The 23,212-nt window shown below is 34.7% G+C and overlaps 1 non-coding gene across 1 annotated transcript; it reads right to left on the bottom strand.

Annotated features, from left to right (window-relative positions):
• Positions 1 to 9,520: 9,520 nt before the first annotated feature.
• Positions 9,521 to 9,626, bottom strand: LOC121205288 (small nucleolar RNA R71). The gene has a single exon (XR_005900371.1). It is a non-coding gene; the product is annotated as a small nucleolar RNA R71 (small nucleolar RNA).
• Between the last annotated feature and the right edge of the window lie 13,586 nt (positions 9,627 to 23,212).

The raw sequence follows: 23,212 nt of genomic DNA, 5'->3' as shown, positions 1-23,212 counted from the left end.
ATCGTACTTATGAGTTTGTATAACTAAATTTTAGTGGCCATTTATTAATTTTATGAATTTCATGATGTGTTATTTCATATGAATTGATGATAACTTTGTGAATATTGTGTGAACCACACGATCTGACCACACAGCCTGTGACCCCTTCAGTGTTGAAAAATTTTAAATATTTTTGAAAAATTTTCTGAGTTCTCGGTTAAGTCCCGATATCTATATTCTGGGCCTCAATGGCTCACATAAGGGACACTATGATTAAATTTGATTGATTTCAGGTATGAATGTTATGTGAAGCGGAATTTTTGTTAAATGATTTGTAAATTTTGGTAATACTCTGAATCCCTATTCCAACGACGGATACAGGTTAAGGGTGTTACATTTAGTGGTATCAAACCTTCGGTTTAGCCGAATCTCGGATCAAATGAGATGTGTAAAGTGTTTAGAGATACATGCCATATAAATCTGTGATAGAGTGATGTGTGTAATCCGATCAATTTTTTTTTACTTATAGACAGAAATACTTTTCGATCGAGTTGTTTCAGAAAGTGTTGAAAGTGACACTAATGTGTCTGAGTAAGAATGTGTTTATGATGAGTTGAAACTTGTGTATAAATTGATCACATGCCCGATTATAATTGATAAATGTTGAATTAGAAATGATATAATGTTTTATTTGGAATATTTATTATGAAATTATGATTATCGTTATAATAAAAAAATCGTACTTATGAGTTTGTATAACTAAATTTTAGTGGCCATTTATTAATTTTATGAATTTCATGATGTGTTATTTCATATGAAATGATGATAACTTTGTGAATATTGTGTGAACCACACAATCTGACCACACAGCCTGTGACCCCTTGCAGTGTTGAAAAATTTTAAATATTTTTGAAAAATTTTCTGAGTTCTCGGTTAAGTCTCGATATCTATATTCTGGGCCTCGATGGCTCACATAAGGGACACTATGATTAAATTTGACTAATTTCAGGTATGAATGTTATGTGAAGCGAATTTTTTGTTAAATGATCTGTAAATTTTGGTAATACTCCGAATCCCTATTCCGGTGATAGATACGGGTTAAGGGTGTTATACGTGTGACCTGTATAACTTTAAAAAAATGTTTAAGTTTCAAAAAATTTCATATGTGCTCGGTTTAGTCTCAACCTATTTCTAAAGCATGTTTAAGGTCTCGTAGACCTATGTTAGGGACTTTGTACTGATGTATGATTTATGATGCTATGATGTTTGTGAAATGATTGTTAAATGTTTCAATTTGTCCAGTAATGCCTCTTAACCCTAGTCTGGCAACGGATACGAGTTAGGGGTGTTACACCGTGTCCTCACCCATGTAACTCTTTGATTTGGGCCACACGGCCAAGCCACAAGCTCGTGTGCTAGGTTGTCTAATAGTCTGACTTACATGCTTTAAAACCTACAGGGGACACAAAGCCGTGTCGACTAACCATGTATCACACATGACTAAGTCACATGCCCATGTCTCAGGCAGTGTGGACATGAATTTGCCCCAAAAAAAAGCCATTTTCAACACCAAACCATGCAACCACCTAAAAGACTTTAGTACACCATATCAAGGCATTAAAACATGACTCAAAACCTACATAAAAATGACTTAATCCATAGTCTAAAATCATTCAACCAATATGTCATACAAGGCACCTCAATATCAATTACCAAAAACTCACCAAATCATGCAAACTTTACTAGATACATTCATCAACTACAAATTCTAAAACCTAATAAACATATAACCTAAAGTAGCTTCATGACTCAAACAATCAAATGATTCCAATAAACCATTCTCATTCATTATAAAAAGTGACCAAAACTACCTTCTAAGGCAAACATCAGAACCTATTATGCATATATGGGATCAAAACACAAACATATTTAGTTATTATATACACATTCATCAAATACATTTTATAACATCCTAAATACATTTCAACCCCAAATTCAACTACTTAAGTTTATACATGCAATTGCCCTAGAAGATACAAAAACTAACAAAGTCAATAGATAGTGTGAGCTGAAGATTTGATCCGTCCAAAGTGTCATCAATAATGATCTACAAAATAATTCACAAAAACGAATAAGCTTATAGAGCTTAGTAAGAATGTAGCATATTGTTTAATTTTTCAATAAACTGAATACAGTTCATATATTATTCAATTTAGAATTAATGAAATCTAAACAGAGTATAAAAGTACATCCAAGTGTATCGAAGTACAGACAGGGGCACATATGTGCAATTATCAGATGCCGAACTACAAATAGGGCACGTATGTGCAATTCAGGGGTACCGAAGTACAAACAGGGGCACATATGTGCAATTCATCATTATTCTTCTAATAACATAATAATTGAATCATTATAATACACGTACACAAATAGAAAATTCATTACATATTAAAAACACTACGAACTTACCTAGACAATTAAAGCGTAGAAACAGAATCGACTAATCCGAGGCTTTAGCTTTTCCCCAATCTAAAACTGTTCTTGGTCTATATTGATCTAAATAAACAAATTCAATCCATTTAATATCTCTATTATTCGATTAAATCAACATTTCATTTCTTTTGAAATTATAAATTTTCCCCTAATATTTTAACTTTTCGCAATTTAGTCCGAATTAGAGGACTTTCTTCCAAGGTGACACTTTCAAAAACACTTTGTCGCCGGCTTGAAATTCAATTTCTTTTATTTTCAAATCCGCGTAAGATTTCTATCAATCCTAAGCCACTTTCAGACTATCATGTATCATTTTAAATTTTTCTTCGGTTTTCCGTATCAAACCAACACCCAAAAGATTTTTCTCATTGAGCTCAATCCAATATAACAAAGTTCAAGACTTTCGACCATTTAAAGCTTCGTACATTGCCATCATAATGCTCGACTGATAACTGTTATGCATGCAAATTAAACTAACAGTAGAAATATCTCCTAGTTACCTTCAAACTCCAGAACACAGTATCATAGCATATCTTCAAGCATCTAAATCACTCGTTCAGATTGACCATCTGTCTATGGATGAAATGCTGAGCTTCGTGTAAGTTGCTCTAGAATCGATGTAAACTGTGGATCTCTATCAGAAATAATAGAAAGTGGCATATCGTACAACCAAACTATCTTAGCAACATACAACTCTGCTAATCTCTTGAGTGAAAAATCCATACGCACTGGAATAAAATGCTCAGATTTCAACAAACGATCAACAATGACCCACATAGCATCTCTCTTTCTCAGAGATAGAGACAATCCCGATATAAAATCCATCATGAAAACGTTCCCATTTCCATTATGGAATCATCACTAGTTGTAACAAACTAGAAGGTACTTGATACTAGGCTTTAACTTGCTGACAAACCAAACATTTCGATACGAACTCAAAGATCTCTCGTTTCATACCTGCCCACCAATACATCTATTTTAGATCGACGTACATTTTATTGCTACCAGGATGAATCGACAAGCTACCACTTTGAGCTTTTTTTTAAATTTGATGAATGAGATCGGACTTTCTCAGAACACAAATTCTGCCTTTGAAGTACAAACTATCATCTGAACCCACATGAAAATCTAAATTAGGTTTCATCTCAATCTGTTTCAATTTAGCTAACAAAGCATCATCACATTTCTGAGCTTCGAAAATCTATTACAAAAATGTTGGTTTAGCTTTTAATTCAGCTAAAATCGAACCATCATCATTCAATGTTAGTCGTGTTTTCAAAGCTTGCAAAGTACATAAAAATTTTCTACTCAATGCATCAGCAACAACATTAGCCATTCCTGGATGATAATCAATGATCAAGTCATAATCTTTCAATAACTGGAGTCATCTGCGCTGTCTCAAATTCAAGTCTTTTTGTGACATTAAATACTTTAGGCTATTATAATCCTTAAAAATATGACATTTTTCTCCATACAAATGGTGTTGCCAAATCTTCAAAGCAAACACAATAGCTACAAGCTCTAAATCATGAGTTGGGTAATTCTTTTTATGTGGTTTCAACTGTCTAGAAGCATACGCTATCACTTTGCCTTCTTGCATCAAAACACAACCTAAACCATTCAATAAAGCATCACTGTAAAAAAAATTCTTTATCGGACTTTGGTTGAACCAAATAAGTGTCTCGGTTAACAAAGCTTTCAACTGATTAAAACTTTGCTGATATTTTTCTGACCATTCAAATTTTACATCGTTTTCCAATAGTTTCATCAATAGTATAGCAATCATCAAGAATCCCTTGATGAATCTCCTGTAGTATCCAGCTAAGCCCATAAAACTTCTGACTTTAGATACATTTCTTGGAGGCTTCTAATCTACCACAGCTAAAATTTTGCTCGGATAGATTCTAATCCTCCTAATACCACATGTCCCAAAAATTTTGACTTCTTTGAGCCAGAACTCACATTTGCTTAACTTAGTGAATAGTTGTTTTTCGCGTAAGGTTTTCAAAAGAAATCTCAAATGCTGGGCATGCTCTACCTCATCTCATGAATATATTAGAATGTCAACAATGAACACTACAAAAAATCTGTCTAAATACGGTCTAAATATTCTATTCATTAAATCCATAAATACAACAGTGCATTAGTCAAACCAAATGGCATTACAAGAAACTCATAATGTCCATACCAAGTTTTGAATGCAATTTTCGGCATATCTGAGTCTTTAACTCATAACTGGTAATAACCAGAACAAAGATCAATCTTTGAGAATATTGTTGCACCTTTCAACTGGTCAAAAAAATTATCAATACGTGGCAATGGATACTTGTTCTTGATCGTGATTTTGTTAGCTGTAGATAATCTATACATAGTCGCATGGATTTGTCCTTTTGCTTAAAAAATAACACAAGAGCACCCTAAGGAGAAAAGCTAGGTCGAGCAAAGTCTTTACATGTCAACTCTTACAATTGAGCTTTCAACTCTTTCAATTCTATAGGTGCCGTTCTATTCGGGGCTATCGATATTAGAGATGTTCCCGGCATTAATTCAGTAGTAAACTCAACCTCTCTGATCAGCGGTAACCCTGGTAACTATTCTGGAAATACATCTATATACTCACATACGACTGGAACCGATTCTAGCTTCAATTTTGAACCGTAAAATCAACTTATAAGCAATATATGCTTCACAGCTCTTTTTAACACATTTTCGTGCCATCATAGCTGAGATTATATTAGATGTACCATCCAATCTATTTGACTCAATTCGGATCCATTTACCATCCTGACATTTTAACACAGAATGTTTTCTTCTACAATTCATAATAGCATCATGCAATGTCAACCAGTCCATACCCAGAATCACATCAAACTCATCCAAGGGAAACAACATAAGACTAGTGGGGAAATCATAACCCCTAATTTGCAGCGGACATGATCTACATATCTAATTAACTAGAACACACTAACCCAGAGGATTTGTAACTTTGACAGTATATTCAGTGAATTCAACAAGTATTTTCTTTTTGTCTACTAATGTAGTGCATATATACGAATGAGTTGATTTAGGATCAATCAATTCATATACATTAATATCAAAGAGAGAAAAAGTACCCACAATAACATCTAAAGTAGTAGCTTCCTCTCGAGCTCGGATTGTATAGGCCCTAGCTAGTGTTCTTGCTTTAGACCGTTCGTTCATCTTGGCTTTCTTTCATCGATCAGGAGTAGCATTTCTAATGTTTCCAGATTGTCTAGCCCTTTAAGAAGTTGCTTCAGGCTTATTTTATTGATTTTTGAAATCATTTTGCTTCTTCAGATAATTACAAAGAAAATGGTCAGTAGACCCATAACCAAAACAAGCTCCCGATTTTGACCGATACTCACTAAAATGTCTTTTATTGCATACATCACACATAGGAATGGTTCTCTAAAATTTTTTTACACTTCCAACACTAGTCACTGGAGAATTAACTAACTAAAAATTTCTTTGCCTCTGTTTTTCTTTACCAACAAACTCTATAGGAGCAGTTGGTCAACTTGTGTCATTTCTAAATTTCTTAGATGGAGATGTTTAATCAAGCTTGAATGACCCTCTTTTGTTATAATTTCAAAATTTTGAATTTGACTATCATTTGCTTTTACAAATTTCTTCAACTTTCTTAGCCCACTCTGAAAGTTTTACAAATTTCAGAAACTTTAATGTTGCTACAGTCATACGGATATCATCATTCAACCCATCTTCAAATCTAATGCATATTTCCTCCTCATTTGATACAATGTTATGAGCATACTTGATTAACTACACAAATTCACGTTCATACATATCTATAGTCCGGTTTCCTTGTTTAACTCGAGAAACTTTCTTTATTCGGTTAATGAACAACCGGCTAACATACTTTTTCTTGAATTCATTCTGAAAGAAGTCCCGATTAACATAATCATTCGATGTCATCATGCTCAAAGTAACCCACCATAGATACGCCTCATCTTTCAGTAAGGATACTACACACTACAAAACAATCTTCAGGGGTGCAAAACAAATGCTTTTGAAGGAGCATCATCTACCGTACCTCTGAATTCTTCTGCTCCACATTTTTAAATTTTAACTATTGATACTTGGGTAACCGTCACAAGTACAGGTTTTTGAGTATTTAGGGCTACTGGAGGAGGCACAATAAGGGGTGGAGGTGGCGGAGTTGCAAGATTGCTTGCTTGAACTCGTTTAACCTTTGGTTCATCATTCCTAACAATACATTTTTCATCTTATCACCAACATATTGTGGAATAGACGCACTATTACTTGCTTCAAGATTTGAAGCTTGAACATTACTTTCAGCTTCATTAACAATTGTTCGGTTCGATTCAACTGACATCTTGAATCTATAAGAAAATACAGTGTTAGAATGGATCAAAAGCATCACACTATTATAGGGTATATATGGCATGTATGTACTAAAATTTACTACACTAAGTTTATCCTAGAATAAACTAAATCGTAGTTCTGATACCACTAAATGTAACACCCTGTCTCATATCCGTCACTGGAGTAGGGTTACGGAGTATTATTGTATAAATGTAACATTAAAACTTTCATTTCTTACATTATTGTAAAAATAATCTAATACGTTCAATCACATACATAACATCCCTTAATCGAGCCCTCGAGGCCCTAAATATACCTTAAGAACAATATGGGATCAAATTGGAAACAATCAAAAAGTATAAGAAAAAGTTAGAAAGAATGGACTGCAGGTGCCACATGGCCATGTGGCTAGGCCGTGAGAGATGTCTCAGGCAATGTAACAATAAAAATAGGGACACACGACTGTGTCCCAGCTTGTGACCTCACCTGTGTAACTCTCTGAGTTGGGTCACACGGCCAAGCCACACGCCCGTGTGCCTGGCCATGTTCTGGGCCGTGTAACAACCTAACTTGCATGCTTTAAAACCTACAAGGGACACACGGCTGTGTCGCCTGGCCGTGTGTCACACAAGCTCGTGTCTCAGGCCATGTGAACATGAATTTACCAAAAAAAAAGCCATTTCCAACACCAAACTATGCATCCATGATAAACCGTAATTTATACATATTTCTATCTTATGCTTAGCACATTTTATGGATGATTTTTCCTTAAAATTGGTGAATTTGATGCTCCTAATGCCTTAATTTCATGTTTTATACTTAGGTGAGCATAGGAGAGTGAAAGGAATGAGAAACGAACCAAAAATGGAGAAAATAGGCTAACGTACGAAATCAACACGGCCTGGACTTCCTCACACAGGCAGACCACACGGCCGTGTCCCTTTGGCAAGGTCAAAGCACAATTTACATGGGTAGATCACACGCCCGTGCCCATTTAACAGCCTTGGCCACGGCCTTAAGCAATCGCACATGGGCGTGTCAGGCGGGCGTGTCCCTATTGAGCCCAAGTTTAGTCCAATTCAGAAAAGGCCAATTTTGAGGGCTCTTAGGCATTCCAAAGCCTATAAATACACCCTAGAAGAGGAGAAGAGGGGGACGCATAGGAGGAAGCAAGGAATTGTTAAAGGAAAGCCGATCGATCCATCTCAGAAGCCAGATTCACCATCAAAACTGAAGATCTCCCTTCAAATTCCCTCAGGAGTTTTGGGTTTTCTTATGTTTTGTTACTTCTATTCTTTTGAGATTTTTTCTTTCATTAGTATGAACTAAAACCCCTAAAAACCTAAGGGGAATGGAACCTAAGATGGATCTTGTTATTATTATCTGAATTGTATGATAATATTTGACTTGTTCTTAATTATGTGTTCTTAATTCTTGTTTTGATATTCTAGGATATTGATTCAAGATAAGCTCTTATTCAGAGGAGGAATAGACCCTGTCTAAGAGTAAATTTGTCATAATTAAGCAAAGTTGGTTGCTCGCCTAGAGATAGGGTGACAAGATTTTGTCGAATTAGGGTGAAACCTAATAAGGGGATCCATAGATCAAGTTAATGCAACCCTAGAGCGTTAATTAGAAAGAAATTTCAATTATTCAATCTAGGGTTAGACGTTGTTAGTCTCGAGAGAGATAATAATATAACTTAGGTATCTCTACGAAACAAGTTGAATGAATAAATCGTCCGATTTAGAGTCAAATAACAAGTGAATTCTAGGTGGACTTTTCCTTAGGTATTGTCTTCATCAATCGAGTTTCCCAAAAAGTATTTTCCCCAAACTTCTTTTCTGTGATTTCTTAGTTTAATTAATTAGTTAGATAAACAAAAACCCTTTTATTTTTTAGGCTAGATAATAGAAAGAAAGTTGATACTAGTAGTTTTAGTTCCTTTGGGTTCGATAATCCGGTCTTACTAAAGCTATACTACTGTTCGATAGGTACACTTGCCTTTATCGTGATAATAGTTAGTTTTAAGAACGGTTCATTATAAATATTTAAAACCTGTCACGAATATCACGTATCAAGTTTTTGGCACAGTTGTCGGGGATCGAACCTGGGTTAACCACGTGACAAGCAGGAATTACTTTTTTACAGTAAGATAGATTGCACAGTTCGTAAAAACCAAAGAGAAATAAGGCAAAGCTTAAGATACACAGAGAACGAGCAAGTGGATGATATTCAAACCAGAACCGAGGAGATGGCTGAAAACCAAGAAAATCTACTACCTCTTGTGATTGCTGTAAATCAGAAACCTGCTCCATGCACTATGTATGATTATACTAAACCTAATTTAACAGGAACTGAGTCATGTATAGTTAGACCTGCTATTGCAGCAAACAATTTTGAACTGAAACCTAACACAATTCAAATGATACAATAGTTTGTTCAGTTTGATGGTTTGCAGGACGAGGATCCCAATGCTCACTTGGCAAATTTCCTAGAATTTTGTGATACCTTTAAAATTAATGGCGTTTTTGATGATGCCATCCGCCTTCAGTTGTTCACCTTTTCATTAAGGTATAAAGCTAAACAGTGGTTGAATTCATTACCACGAGGGTCAATCACTACTTGGGAACAAATGTCTGAAAAGTTTTTATTAAATTTTTTTTGCCAGTTAAAATAGCTAAATTACATAATGATATCTCTTCTTTTGTGCAGATGGATTTAGAAACACTCTACGATGCATGGAAGAGATATAAGGACCTTTTACGAAGACGCCCTCACCATGGGTTACCACTCTGGCTACAGGTTCAAACTTTTCATAATGGCCTTAATCCTTCGACTTGACAAATGGTTGATGCAGCTGCTGGCAGAACCATCAATAATAAAACACCTAAAGATGCTTATTAATTTTTAGAAGAGATGTCACTAAATAACTATCAGTGGCAAGTTATGAGGACAAAGCCAACGGAAACAACCAGCGTCTATAACGTCAATTCAGTCACCATGCTCTTTAATTAGGTAGAACTCTTGAATAAGAAAAGTGATGGTTTCCTTAGTTCTTCACAGGTCCACCCAGTGATGAGGTGCGATTCAAATGGAGGAGGAGCATGCATAGAATATCAAGCCTTCAACCCTAGCATTGAGGAGGAACAAGTCCAATAAATGGGTAATAATCCTCGATCTCAAAACAATCCTTATAGCAATACTTACAATGCAAGTTGGAGGAATCACCTAAATTTTTCATGGGGAGGCCAAGGAAATCAGAAACCACCAGCCCCTCCAGGCTTTTAACAACCACCATACCAGCAAGAGAAAAAGCCGAACCTTGAGGAGATGCTAACCAAATTCATCTCGGTGTCAGAGTCTTGTTTTCAGAATACCGAGACGGCACTCAAAAATCAACAAGCATCGATTCAAGGGCTCGAAACTCAAATTGGATAGCTAGCTAAGATGATTTCAGAAAGAGCACCAGGAAATCTACCTAGTAACACCAAACCCAATCCAAAAGCACATGTGAAAGCAGTTACACTGAGGAGTGGGAAAGTGTTAGCTGAATCGGAAAAGAAGACATAATAAGAAGCTGACAGAAGCAAAGGAGAGGAGGTAAAACTCGAAAGCAATGACAATCCAATACCGAAGGAATATAAACCACCAATTCCATACCCAGAAAAGTTGAAGAAAGACCGCATGGATGCACAATTTGGTAAATTCCTTGAACTTTTTAAACAACTACATATTAACTTACCTTTTGTTGAAGTTATATCGCAGATGCCTACATACGCAAAATTTTTAAAGGAGCTCCTAACAAACAAAAGGAAGTTTGAAGACTTATCTACGGTGGAACTTAACGAGGAATGCTCGGCTATACTCCAAAACAAACTGCCAACCAAACTAAAAGGTCCAAGAAGTTTTACTATAACCTGCTTAATTGGTAGTTTTAACATTGATAAGGCACTAGCTGATTTAGGTGCTAGCATTAATTTGATGCCATATAAAATGTTTAAACAACTTGGTCTTGGGGAACCTAAACCCACTAGGATGAATATTCAACTAGCTGATAAATCTGTTAAATATCCTAGGGGTATTATAGAGAACATACTTGTAAAAGTAGATAAATTTATATTCCCTGTTGGCTTCGTTGTGCTTGATATGGATGAAGATGTTGAAGTGCCTTTAATCTTAGGGCGTCCATTTTTAGCCACTACTAGGGCTGTTATTGATGTGGGTGATGGTAAATGGTACTCAGAGTAGTTGACGAAGAAATCGTTTTTAAAATTTATGATGCCATGACATTTTCTAGGGAACAGGATGACTCATGTTATTTTATTGACTCTATTGATTATGCTGCTCAAGATTCTTTTCAGGAAATCATACATAAAGACACGTTGGAACTGTACCATGCCCAATGAGAGGAGATAGATGATGATGATTCTGAGACAGGTAAAATAAAAGCTAAACTAAACTTCAATGAATCTTCCCAAAGACAAGCAGAATATGAGGACATTAAAGGGAACGATGATTTAAAGCAAAAAACCCTCTATTGAAGAACCTCCCAAACTAGAACTCAAACAATTACCAAATCATTTGGAATACGCATTTCTTGGAAATAATTCTACATTACCAGTTATTATTGCGTCTAACTTGCAACCCAATGAGAAAGAGGAATTAATCCAAGTATTAAAAGAACATAAAAAGGTCATAACTTGGAAAATTTTTGACATTAAAGGTATCAGCCTTTCTTTTTGCACCCACAAAATTTTAATGGAAGATGAATATAAACCATGTGTGCAAGCTCAAAGACGACTAAACCCAAACATGAAAGAAGTTTTTAAAGCTGAGGTAATTAAACTTCTAGATGATGGAATTATTTATCCTATTTCTGACAGTTCTTGGGTAAGTCCAGTGCAGGTTGTTCCTAAGAAAGGAGGCATGACTGTGGTAGCCAATGAGAAGAATGAACTAATTCCAATTAGGACAGTTACAGGTTGGAGAGTTTGCATTGCTATAGGAAGCTAAATGATGCCACGAGAAAAGATCACTTCCCCTTACCATTCATTGACCAAATGTTGGAAAGACTATCAGGGCACATGTACTACTGCTTCTTAGACAGACTATTTGGCTATTTTCAAATCCCAATAGCTCCTAAAGATCAGGAAAAAATGACATTCACATGTCCATACTGTACATTTTCTTATCAAAGAATGCCCTTTGGATTATGTAATGCTCCTACTACATTCCAGCGCTGCATGATGGCCATCTGTGACGAACTCGTAGAAGATATCATGGAGGTATTTATGGATGATTTCTCGGTATTTGATAACTCTTTCCATCTTTGCCTTAAAAATTTAAAACGAGTTCTAATAAGATGTGAGGAAACGAACCTTGTACTTAACTGGAAAAAATGTCACTTTATGGTTCAAGAAGGTATTGTGCTAGGACATAAAGTTTCTAGTAAAGGGATTGAGGTTGATAAATCAAAAGTCAAAATCATTGAAAAATTACCTCCTCCTAGTTCAGTTAAGGCTATTAGAAGTTTTTTAGGACATGCTGGGTTTTATAGAAGATTTATTAAAGATTTTTCTAAAATAGCTAAGCCTTTGACCAAATTACTAGAAAAAGGTATGCTCTTTAATTTTGATCAGGAATGTTTAGAAGCATTTAATACTCTAAAGGATAAATTCATTAATGCTCCAATTATAATAGCACTTGATTGGAATTTACCTTTTGAACTAATGTGTGATGCGAGTGACTTTGTAGTAGGTGCAGTTTTGGGACAGCGAAGGGACAAGCACTTTCAACCTATTTATTATGCTAGCAAAACTTTGACAACCGCATAGGAGAACTACACCACCACGGAGAAAGAATTGTTAGCTGTGGGTTTTTGCATTCAATAAATTTAGGCCATATCTAATATTGTCTAAAGTTGTTGTTTATACTGACCATTCTGCCCTTCGCTACCTGTTAACTAAGACTGATGCAAAACCTTGACTTATTCGATGGATTTTGTTATTGCAAGAATTCAACTTGGAAATTCAAGATAAGAAAGGAGCAAAAAATCTCGCAGCTAATCATTTATCCAGGCTTGAAAATTCAAGTACTAAAGAGCTAGATGAAGTGGAAATAAATGATTTGTTCCCCAAAGAACAATTTTTTGCTATTTCTGACTCAGAGGTACCTTGGTTTGTAGACATCGCGAATTTTTTAGCCGCTAACATTAACCCAAAAGGGTTGACACATCAGTAAAAGAAACGGTTCTGTACTGATGTGAAAACAACTTTTGGGGAGAACCTTTTCTTTTCCATATATGTGCAGATCAAGTCATTCGGCGATGCGTTACAAGAACAGAAGCATTAATAATCTTGGAACATTGTGACTCAGGACCAGCTAGAGGACATTACGGTGGAAATAAGACCGCACATAAAATACTTGAATCAGGTTTTTATTGGCCCACCTTATTCAAAGATGCCAATAGGTATGTTATTTCTTGTGACAAATGCCAAAGGACAGGTAATATCTCTAACCGTGATGAAATGCCTCAGATATATATGCTTTCATGTGAAATATTTGATGTTTGGGGTATCGACTTCATGGGTTCATTCCCTAGTTCATTTGGAAATAAATACATCTTAGTAGCTGTTGATTATATGTCTAAATGGGTTGAAGCCCAATATCTGCCTACAAATGATGCTAGAGTAGTGGTACATTTCCTTAAAAAAATTTTCTCTCGATTTGGAACACCTAGATTAACCGTCAGCGATAGGGGGACTCATTTCTGTAACGCCCAATTTGAAAAGACCCTCAAGAAATATGGAGTTTACCACCGAACAGCTACTCCTTACCACCCTCAAACTAGTGGCCAAGTCGAAGTGGCAAAACGAGAACTTAAACGTATCCTAGAAAAGATGGTAGGATTAAACAGGAAAGATTGAGCAATGAAAGTAGATGACGCATTATGGGCCTATTGAACTGCTTTTAAAACCCCCATAGGAACATCACCATACAAACTCATTTATGGAAAAAGTTGTCATCTACCATTTGAGTTAGAACACAAAGCATTCTGGGCTATAAAATTTCTAAACTTTGATCCCAAACTTGCAGGTGAAAACAGGTTGATGCAGTTGAACGAGTTAGACGAATGGAAAACCTATGCATATGAAAATTCAAGACTATACAAGGAAGCAACGAAACAATGCCATGATGCTCGGTTAAAACAAAATAAACAATTTGAAGTTGGAGGTCTTGTACTATTATATAACTCGAGACTCAAATTGTTCCCTGGGAAGCTTAAATCACGATGGTCAGGTCTGTTCGTAGTCAAAACAGTTTTCCCATACGGCACCGTAGAAATAAGTCACCCATCACAAGGTACTTTCAAAGTAAATGGATATAGCCTCAAACCTTACAACGGTGAGAAATTTAAAGATGAAAGGGAGGAGCTACAGCTCCACGAATCTCCTTAAGTATACTCACACGGTAAAGAATAGGTTAGACTTTAAATAAGTGCTTCTCGAGAGGCAACCCGAGCACTAACAATATTACATTCTTTAAATTTTAGTTTTTAAAATCTAACATACTAACCAAATCATTGAACACAGGCTTTTCAGAACCACACGGCCAGGTACACGGGCGTGCCATAAGCCGTGCACATACCACGGCATGCAACATGGCCGTGCGATATAGCCATGTGAAAACAGGGCAAAAATTTCTTCCCCAACACGAGATGTGATAAGTAGCCACGGCCGTGCGACATGGCCGTGGGAGAAACTGCCAAAATAACACGGGCACGCAACACGCCCGTGTTTTGAAACTGTGGGTAAACCTGTTAATTTAACACGGGCGTGTGCCTGTATACACGGGCGTGGGAGAAGCTAACGAAGATCGACACGGCCATGTACCATGGCCGTGTACACCAATGTGCCTAATTTCAAAAATTACGAAACGCACGGGCTGAGCATAGAGCACACGGGCTTGCCCCACAGCCGTGTGCCCCAATTTCTCTATAAACACCTACTATTTATTTTATTTTATTTTTATCTCTATATTTTGAAATTATTTTTTATTTCCTTTTAATACTATTTTATCCTAAGTTTTTTTTTTAATTTTTATTCTTCAGCTATTTCATTACGAGTAATTATGCTTCAGTATACCTCTTAAAGAGTTCCTGATTTTATCACAGTCAGAAAGAGCTCCAAAGCTCATCGATTGGGAAAGGTTCTCCACGACTGCCATGTCCTGCTCGACCACGACCATAGCTACCACCAGATATAATATTCTTTTGGCACAGGACTTATGGACTAATGAACCTCTAACACCGCCGGAGTATCCTTCTCCACTCTCACGCTAATTTTTCTCCAAAACTCCAGTTCAAAGAATTCATTCATCATTCAGGAAGTTTCACTTCTCTCATTATCTTATGATTATAAATATATCTTTTTCAATATATCTACCTTTGTACATTGAGGGCAATGTCCATCTTAAGTGTGGGGGGTCTTTTATATTAGAAAAATCCTTGAATTTTGTTTTATTCTTATGCGACCTTGTCATATTATTATTAGAATGAATTCCAATTAATCTATAATGTTTATTGATATATCTTGAATCAAAACATAGGCATTTATGTATTGATTGTTTAAACTTTAAGACATTAGGGAATCAAGCATGATAAGTTGATTTTTGAAGAATTAAAAACTTTTAGGTTGTTCCCCCAATTTTTGGTATTATTTTGAGTTGGTATTCACAAGTTTAAACATCAAAAAGCCATAATTTTTGTAAGATCTTGAGCCTTTAGAGCATCTATTATTTCTTTCATGCTTACTTTCATTATGAGTGCGTCAGTATTGAATTGTTATTCTAGAACTTGCTTGATTACGCATGTCAAGACCACAACAATTGATTTGATATGTCAAAATGATAAGGGCACTTAGGTTTAACCCACTCACTCCATAAAAGCCTACCTTCACAATTAACCCTTAGTAAACCCCCATTGAGCCTAACAACTTATTATTAATTTACCTTCAATATTAACCCATAACTCATTATTGTTGAAATCCCCTAAATTAATTTGATCCCTATTTTTGTCGAGATTTGAGTTGGAATAGTTGCTTAGCTATGTTTTATTCTATTTTGTAATTTGACTTGTTCTTAAAAAAAATACATGTATACATATTAGTAGTAGTGATCTTCTGAGCTAAAGAAGTTAAATTCCATATTCTGAGAAAAAGCTCTGTTGTACGCAATTGATGACTAGTCATTTTTCTAGTTAGGCAATTTTTCAATTCAATCTCGATTCTAACCCTTTCTTTCAGCTTGTGACCACACCCCCTAACCAAAGCCACGTTACAACCCTCTAAAGACCTTTTGATTGATGTTTCATCTCAATTTATAGTGGTGAAGATTTGATTTTCATGCAAGCCTATGGTAATGACTTTTTACTATTGACTATTGAGTGCTTCATTTATTGTCCTTAAACACCTTGAGTGATTTGAGTGAATCTTTAATGAGGATGTGAAACTCTGTGATATTTTGAATCAAAGGTAATTACTTGGATAAGGGGAGACACTTATGTTTTTATGATAAAATGCACAACTTGGAATGTTTGAAACTTTGATGTTCTTTCAGTTGAATTTTCAATGTATGATTACCTATGGATTATTTTGAGATATTATCGATAGAAATTATAAGTTGAAAAGAATTTATTTTGATTATGAGTTGAGGATTTTGCTTGAGGACAAGCAAATGCTTAAGTGTGGGGGTATTTGATAAATCGTAATTTATACATATTTCTATCCCATGCTTAGCACATTTTAAGGATGTTTTTTCCTTAAAATTGGTGAATTTGATGCTCCTAATGCCTTAATTTCATGTTTTATACTTAGGTGAGCATAAGAGAGTGAAAAGAACGAGAAACGGGCCAAAAATGAAGAAAATGGGCCAACGTACGAAATCAGCATGGCCTGGACTTCCTTACACAGGCAGACCACACGGCCGTGTCCCTTTGGCAAGGTCAAAGCACGATTTACATGGGTAGATCACACGTCCGTGCCCATTTAACAGCCTTGACCACGGCCTTAAGCAATTGCACACGTGCGTGTCACACGGGCATGTCCCTACCGAGCCCAAGTTTAGTCCAATTCAGAAAAGGCCAATTTTGAGGGCTCTTAGGCATTCCAAAGCCTATAAATAACCCTAGAAGAGGAGAAGAGGGGTACGCACAGGAGGAAGAAAGGAATTGCTGAAGGAAAGCCGATCGATCCATCTCAGAAGCCGGATTCACCATTAAGACTGAAAATCTCCTTTCAAATTCCCTCAGGAATTTTGGGTTTTCTTATGTTTTGTTATTTCTGTTCTTTTGAGATGTTTTCTTTCATTAGTATGAACTAAATCCGCTAAATACCTAAGGGGGATGAAACCTAAGACGGATCTTGTTATTATTATCTGAATTGTATGATAAATATTTGACTTGTTCTTAATTATGTGTTCTTAATTCTTGTTTTGATATTCCAGGATATTGATTCAAGTTAAGCTCTTATTCAGAGGAGGAATAGACCCTGTCTAAGAGTAAATTTTTCATAATTAAGCGGAGTTGGTTGCGCGCCTAGAGATAGGGTGACAAGATTTTGCCAGATTAGGGTGAAACCTAATAAGGGGATCCATAGATCAAGTTAATGCAACCTTAGGGCGTTAATTAGAAAGAAATTTCAATTATTCAATTTAGGGTTAGACGTTGTTAGTCTCGAGAGAGATAATAATATAACTTAGGGATCTCTACGGAACAAGTTGAATGAATAAATCGTCCGATTCAGAGTCAAATAACAAGTGAATTCTAGGTGGATTTTTCCTTAGGTATTGTCTTAATCAATCGAGTTTTCCAAAAAGTATTTTCCTCAAACTTCTTTTCTGTGATTTCTTAGTTTAATTTGTAACACCCCAATCCCGTATCCGTCGCCGGAATAGGTAAAGGGGCATTACCGGACTTGAAACTCATATCAGAACAGTAAATTTTTTTTTTGAACATTCCTTTAGATAAGTACTAAAGACAGTCAGGGATACAATTTAAACTTCTATAAGTACACATTCAAAAGATGCCATTTTCGCATGGCTTATATACATTAACCAAAATATTCTTCGGCCACTGGTCTATTCTATACATGCCATAAAATAATTCAAAACATAACAGTAACAAGCAGTGGATAGTGATAGTGTGACTAGTTGCTGACGATCCCCGAGCCTGTAGCTTCGAAATGAGATCTATAAAACAGAGGAAACAAAGTAAATGGAGTAAGCATTACAATGCTTAGTAAGTTTTAAGCAGTGTCAACAGATAACAATTAAATTATAACATAGTTGTTCGTATTTTTATTTCACTATTCCTTCGGGCATACCATCCCTTTACTGAATATGCACATCTCATCATATACAATAGGCAGATAAACTTTCACATAAAAGTGAGCTCATGTGACATAGATATATTGTATAATTTCACATAACCTCTCACACTGATCCGATGTCACATAATCATAGGAATAGTCTCATAGATTGCTCACGTATGCATCACATAACTACCTTATGATTTAGTTCAAATCAAGCTCACATATAAACTTGGAGTACATACCTGTTTAACCTTTCGCATTGAATATATTGATAAGCAATTCTTATTGCGAAGTCTTATAGCTTTAACCTCTACTCGGATTATCGGCGAGACCTTTAGCTCAGATGAAATCTCCACACGAAGTCAGCGGGTCTTAACCCAGACATAGTCACCACATATGGTCATCTGGTCTTTAATCCCAGGTTTACATCATAGAGTTTCATGCATATTTATTCACATGTTACAACATTCACATCGACTATCATATTTGTAATTCATTTACCTCATCAAATATCTAATAAAACACACCTTCCGCCGTCTGTCATTTGGCCACAATATATATATACACATCTCATACATATCTCACATTAGCCATTCGGCTTTACCTCATATCCATCTCATACACGTTTCGCATTAGCCTTTCGGCTTTACCTCATATCCATCTCATACATGTTTCGCATTAGTCATTCGGCTTCGCCACATATATACACTTCCACGTTCATCACATTGGCCATTCTACCTTATCACATATATGCATGTTCACATTCATCTCATAAAATCCTAAATCAAAATATAAATTTTCATGTATTCACATCACAATTATCCAAATATACTTCACATACCACATATACTTTCACGTATACACTTTGTCTTGGCTGAATCTTTATCTATCATTTTCCAATGAATAATTCAATTTCATGCCATACTATTATTTCATATTCGAATACTTATAACTTACAATTTCACAAATTTTAATATCAAAGATCCATCTAACACTCATATATCATTTTACAATATCACAATTTAGAATTCACGTATGGGTTTAATCAATAGCTTATGAGCAACTAAAACAAGTTTTATCCATGTTTACAACATAACCACAAATTCTCTACAAGCTGTTTTTCCTGAGCAACATTCGTTAATTTATTTGTAACTGGGACTACGAAATTCCAAATTATGTGCCGTTAATTTTCCATGAAAATAGACTCGTATATCCTCTATCCAAAAAATTTTCAGAATTTTTGGTTTGGCCAATCAATACCAGATTTTTCTTAAAGTTTCCCCTATTTTACTGCTTGACTACTCCGACTACTCTTCACTAAGAATTTAATTTCTCATTGTACCGAATTCAAAATATGTTTTCGTTTATTTTGTTTGAAACTAGACTCATTAAGGAGTCTAAGCATATAATTTTATCTTATAATCATTTTTGTACGATTTATGATGATTTTCCAAATACTGAACAGGGGATTTCGGAGCCATTCTGACTCTGTCTCACACAACCTTGAAAATCTCATTACCGTCAACCCCTTTGCTTACACGATTTCTTTTATACGAAACTAGACGTATCAAGCTTTAATTACATAATTTATTCAGCCTTTAACTCAACTCCTACAATTTATGGTAATTTTTCCAAAACACGCTACTGCTGCTGTCCCTAGCAGATTTATACAATTTACTCTGTAAAGTTCTCATTCACATATTTAAAACCTAATATCATATATGCCGTCATGTAGAAAAGTCATTGACCTTAACGTATATACATAACTCATATTCATCCTGTTTTAAAACTTAAAACTTACAAAGGAATCAAACTCAATTACTAAGAACTTACCATTGAGTTTAAAACATATCATCATATATAAGTACTTCTTATTATCACATACAAATCATAATTTAAATATCACTTTTCTAATAACCAATTGGCTAAGGCTCATAGAAGTAACTTATTCCTTATCATTTTACTATAGGTAATTACACCAATTCATAGTCCCATCTTTACCCGTATTCCATATCATTCTTCATTATAACTAAACTTATATGCTAGAAACTTACCTTAAGAGTTGTCGACGACTATAATTCTACGGCTATTCGCTTAGTTTTGCCTTCCCTTTTTCCGACTTTTGTCCTTGATGCTCTTGAGCTAATGATTAACAAATTTACAAATTAAAAAAAATTCTACCATGACGATTATAGCCGAATAACATAGACTAAGAAATTAATGTACATATAAAACGTATACATATATAATTAGCTCAACCTTCAATAATTCAATTTGCTAATTAAAACATAGAAATTTATAACCAATTCAAAATTCCTTAACAACGGCCGAATATCAAAAGGGCTATCAAAGGACATCATCAACTAACTAACAAGCTTCAATTGTAATTCAAAACTTAAGTTCACATTCGGCCATTATAAGCAAAACAACCATTCAAAGCTCACTTCAATTATTTAACAAATAAAACTAATGTTTAATACTATCTCCCAATTTGGTATGAGTTACCGAATGAAATTAAACTCCTAATTCATGCACTAAAATCACATTCGGCACAAGCAAACTTCATTTCAATTATGCCACTCTTAAACTTATCCATAATACCCTAAGTTCATTTAGTAGCTAGGCAACAATTATACAAAAACAACAAGCATTTAACAACAATGTACTTAACCAATTCCTTAAGCATACATTCGGCAATATATATTAATGACTAAAACACTTAGGCCAATTCTAAAACATCCACAAATCTTCATGCTTACATGCCATAACCGTATGGTTCTTATCACACTTGGACCACAAAATGCATAAATTTCAGAAATTCTAATTACTATCATAAGCTCAATTTCGGCTAACACTCAATTAAATACTTACAATTTAGCACTAATTTAGCATTTCAACATAGCCGATTGTCATTAAGCAATTAAGCGACAAACATTTAATTTTACCAAGCTCAACTCATCTATAATCAACCCTCAATACACTAAAGCATCAAAAACAACATCAAAGAAATACAAACATCCATGACCCAATGTCATCTTCATAACTTTACAAAAACATTTGCCATGAGCTAGCTTCTATACTTGATGACCACTCCAAATATACAAAGATTTTCAATGAAAGAGCATTAACATACCTTAATCCACTTAAAGGTGACCAAATGCCTTAACTTCAATTTCTTCTTTTCTTTCTTTAGGTACGGCAATGGAGGAAGAAAAAGATGAACCAACTTTGTTTTTATCACCCATTTCTTTTAATATAAGTTCATATTTCATATTATTTATTCATTTAACATTTAATTTATTAATATAAAAGGCATAAAATGTCCATCATCCACTAACCTTGCCGTCCACTAACTTAAGGAAGGAATATTTAACATGCAAGTCCCCATATTTTAAACTATACAATATTTGGTCACTACAAATTAACCTATCACATTTTCAAGTTTCTCACATAAGTCCTTTTTAATAATTCCACATTCAAATGACAAAATTAAGACACGATACTTTCACACATGAAACTTTACATATAATAAACATAGAAAAGAAAATTTATATAATTTTGTGACTCGATTTTGTGGTCCCGAAACCACTTTCCGACCAGGGTCAAATTAGGGCTATTACATAATTAATTAGTTAGATAAACAAAAAACCCTTTTATTTCTTAGGCTAGATAATAAAAAGAAAGTTGATACTAGTACTTTTAGTTTCTTTGGGTTCGATAATCCGATCTTACTAAAGCTATACTGCTGTTCCATAGGTACACTTGCCTTCATCGTGATAATAGTTAGTTTCAATAACGATTCATTATAAATATTTAAAACCTGTCATGAATATCACGTATCAACCCACCTAAAGGACTTTAGTACACTATATCAAGGCATTAAAACATGACCCAAAACCTACATAAAATGACCCAATCAATAGTCCAAATTTATTCAACCAATTTGTCATACAAGGCACATCAATATCAATTACCAAAAACCTACCAAATCATGCAAACTTTACCAAATACATTCATCAACTACAAATTCAAAAAACCTAATAAACATATAACCTAAAGTAGTTTCATGAATCAAACCATCAAATGGTTCTAATAAACCATTCTCATTCATTATAAAAGTGACCAAAAGTGCCTTCTAAGGAAAACATCATAACCTATTGTGCATATATGGCACAAAGCACAAACACATTTAGTTATTATATACACATTCATCAAATACCATTTTTATAACATCCTAAATACGTTTCAATCCCAAATTCAACTACTTAAGTTTATACATAACACTACCCTAGGAGATACAAAAAACTACCAAAGTTGGTGGATAGTGTGAACTGAAGATTTTATCAGTCCAAAGTGTCAGCAACATTGATCTACAAAACAATCTACAAAAACTAATAAGCTTATAGAGCTTAGTAAGATCGTAGCATATCGTTTAAACTGTCAATAAAATGAATACAGTTCATATATTATTCAATTCAGAATTACTAAAATCTAAACAGAGTAAAAAGTACATCCAGGGCTACCGAAGTACAAATAAGGGCATGTATGTCTAATTCAAGGGTACTGAACTACAAATAAGGGCACGTATGTCTAATTCAAGGGTACCGAAGTACAAATAAAGGGCACATATGTCTAATTCAAGGGTATCGAAGTACAAACAGGGGCATGTATGTGCAATTCATCATTATTATTCTAATAACGTAATAATTAAAGTATTATAATACAAGTACACAAATAGAAAATTTATTACGCATTAAAAACACTTCAAACTTACCTCGACAATTAGAGTGTAAAAATGGAATCGACTAATTCAAGGCTTTAGCTTTTCCTCGATATAAAAGCGTTCTTGGTCTATTTTGATCTAAATGAACAAATTCAATCCATTTAATATCTCTATTATTCAATTCAATCCACATTTCATATTTTTATAAAATTACAATTTTGGCCCTAACATTCAAACTTTTCACAATTTAGTCTTTAAGCTCAAAAATTAAAATATAAACATT

This window comes from Gossypium hirsutum, chromosome A08, assembly GCF_007990345.1.
Source record: "Gossypium hirsutum isolate 1008001.06 chromosome A08, Gossypium_hirsutum_v2.1, whole genome shotgun sequence".
NCBI classification, from domain to species: domain Eukaryota; kingdom Viridiplantae; phylum Streptophyta; class Magnoliopsida; order Malvales; family Malvaceae; genus Gossypium; species Gossypium hirsutum.
The sequence above is the reverse complement of the archived record's forward strand: the minus strand, read 5'-3'. Positions and strand labels throughout refer to the sequence as shown.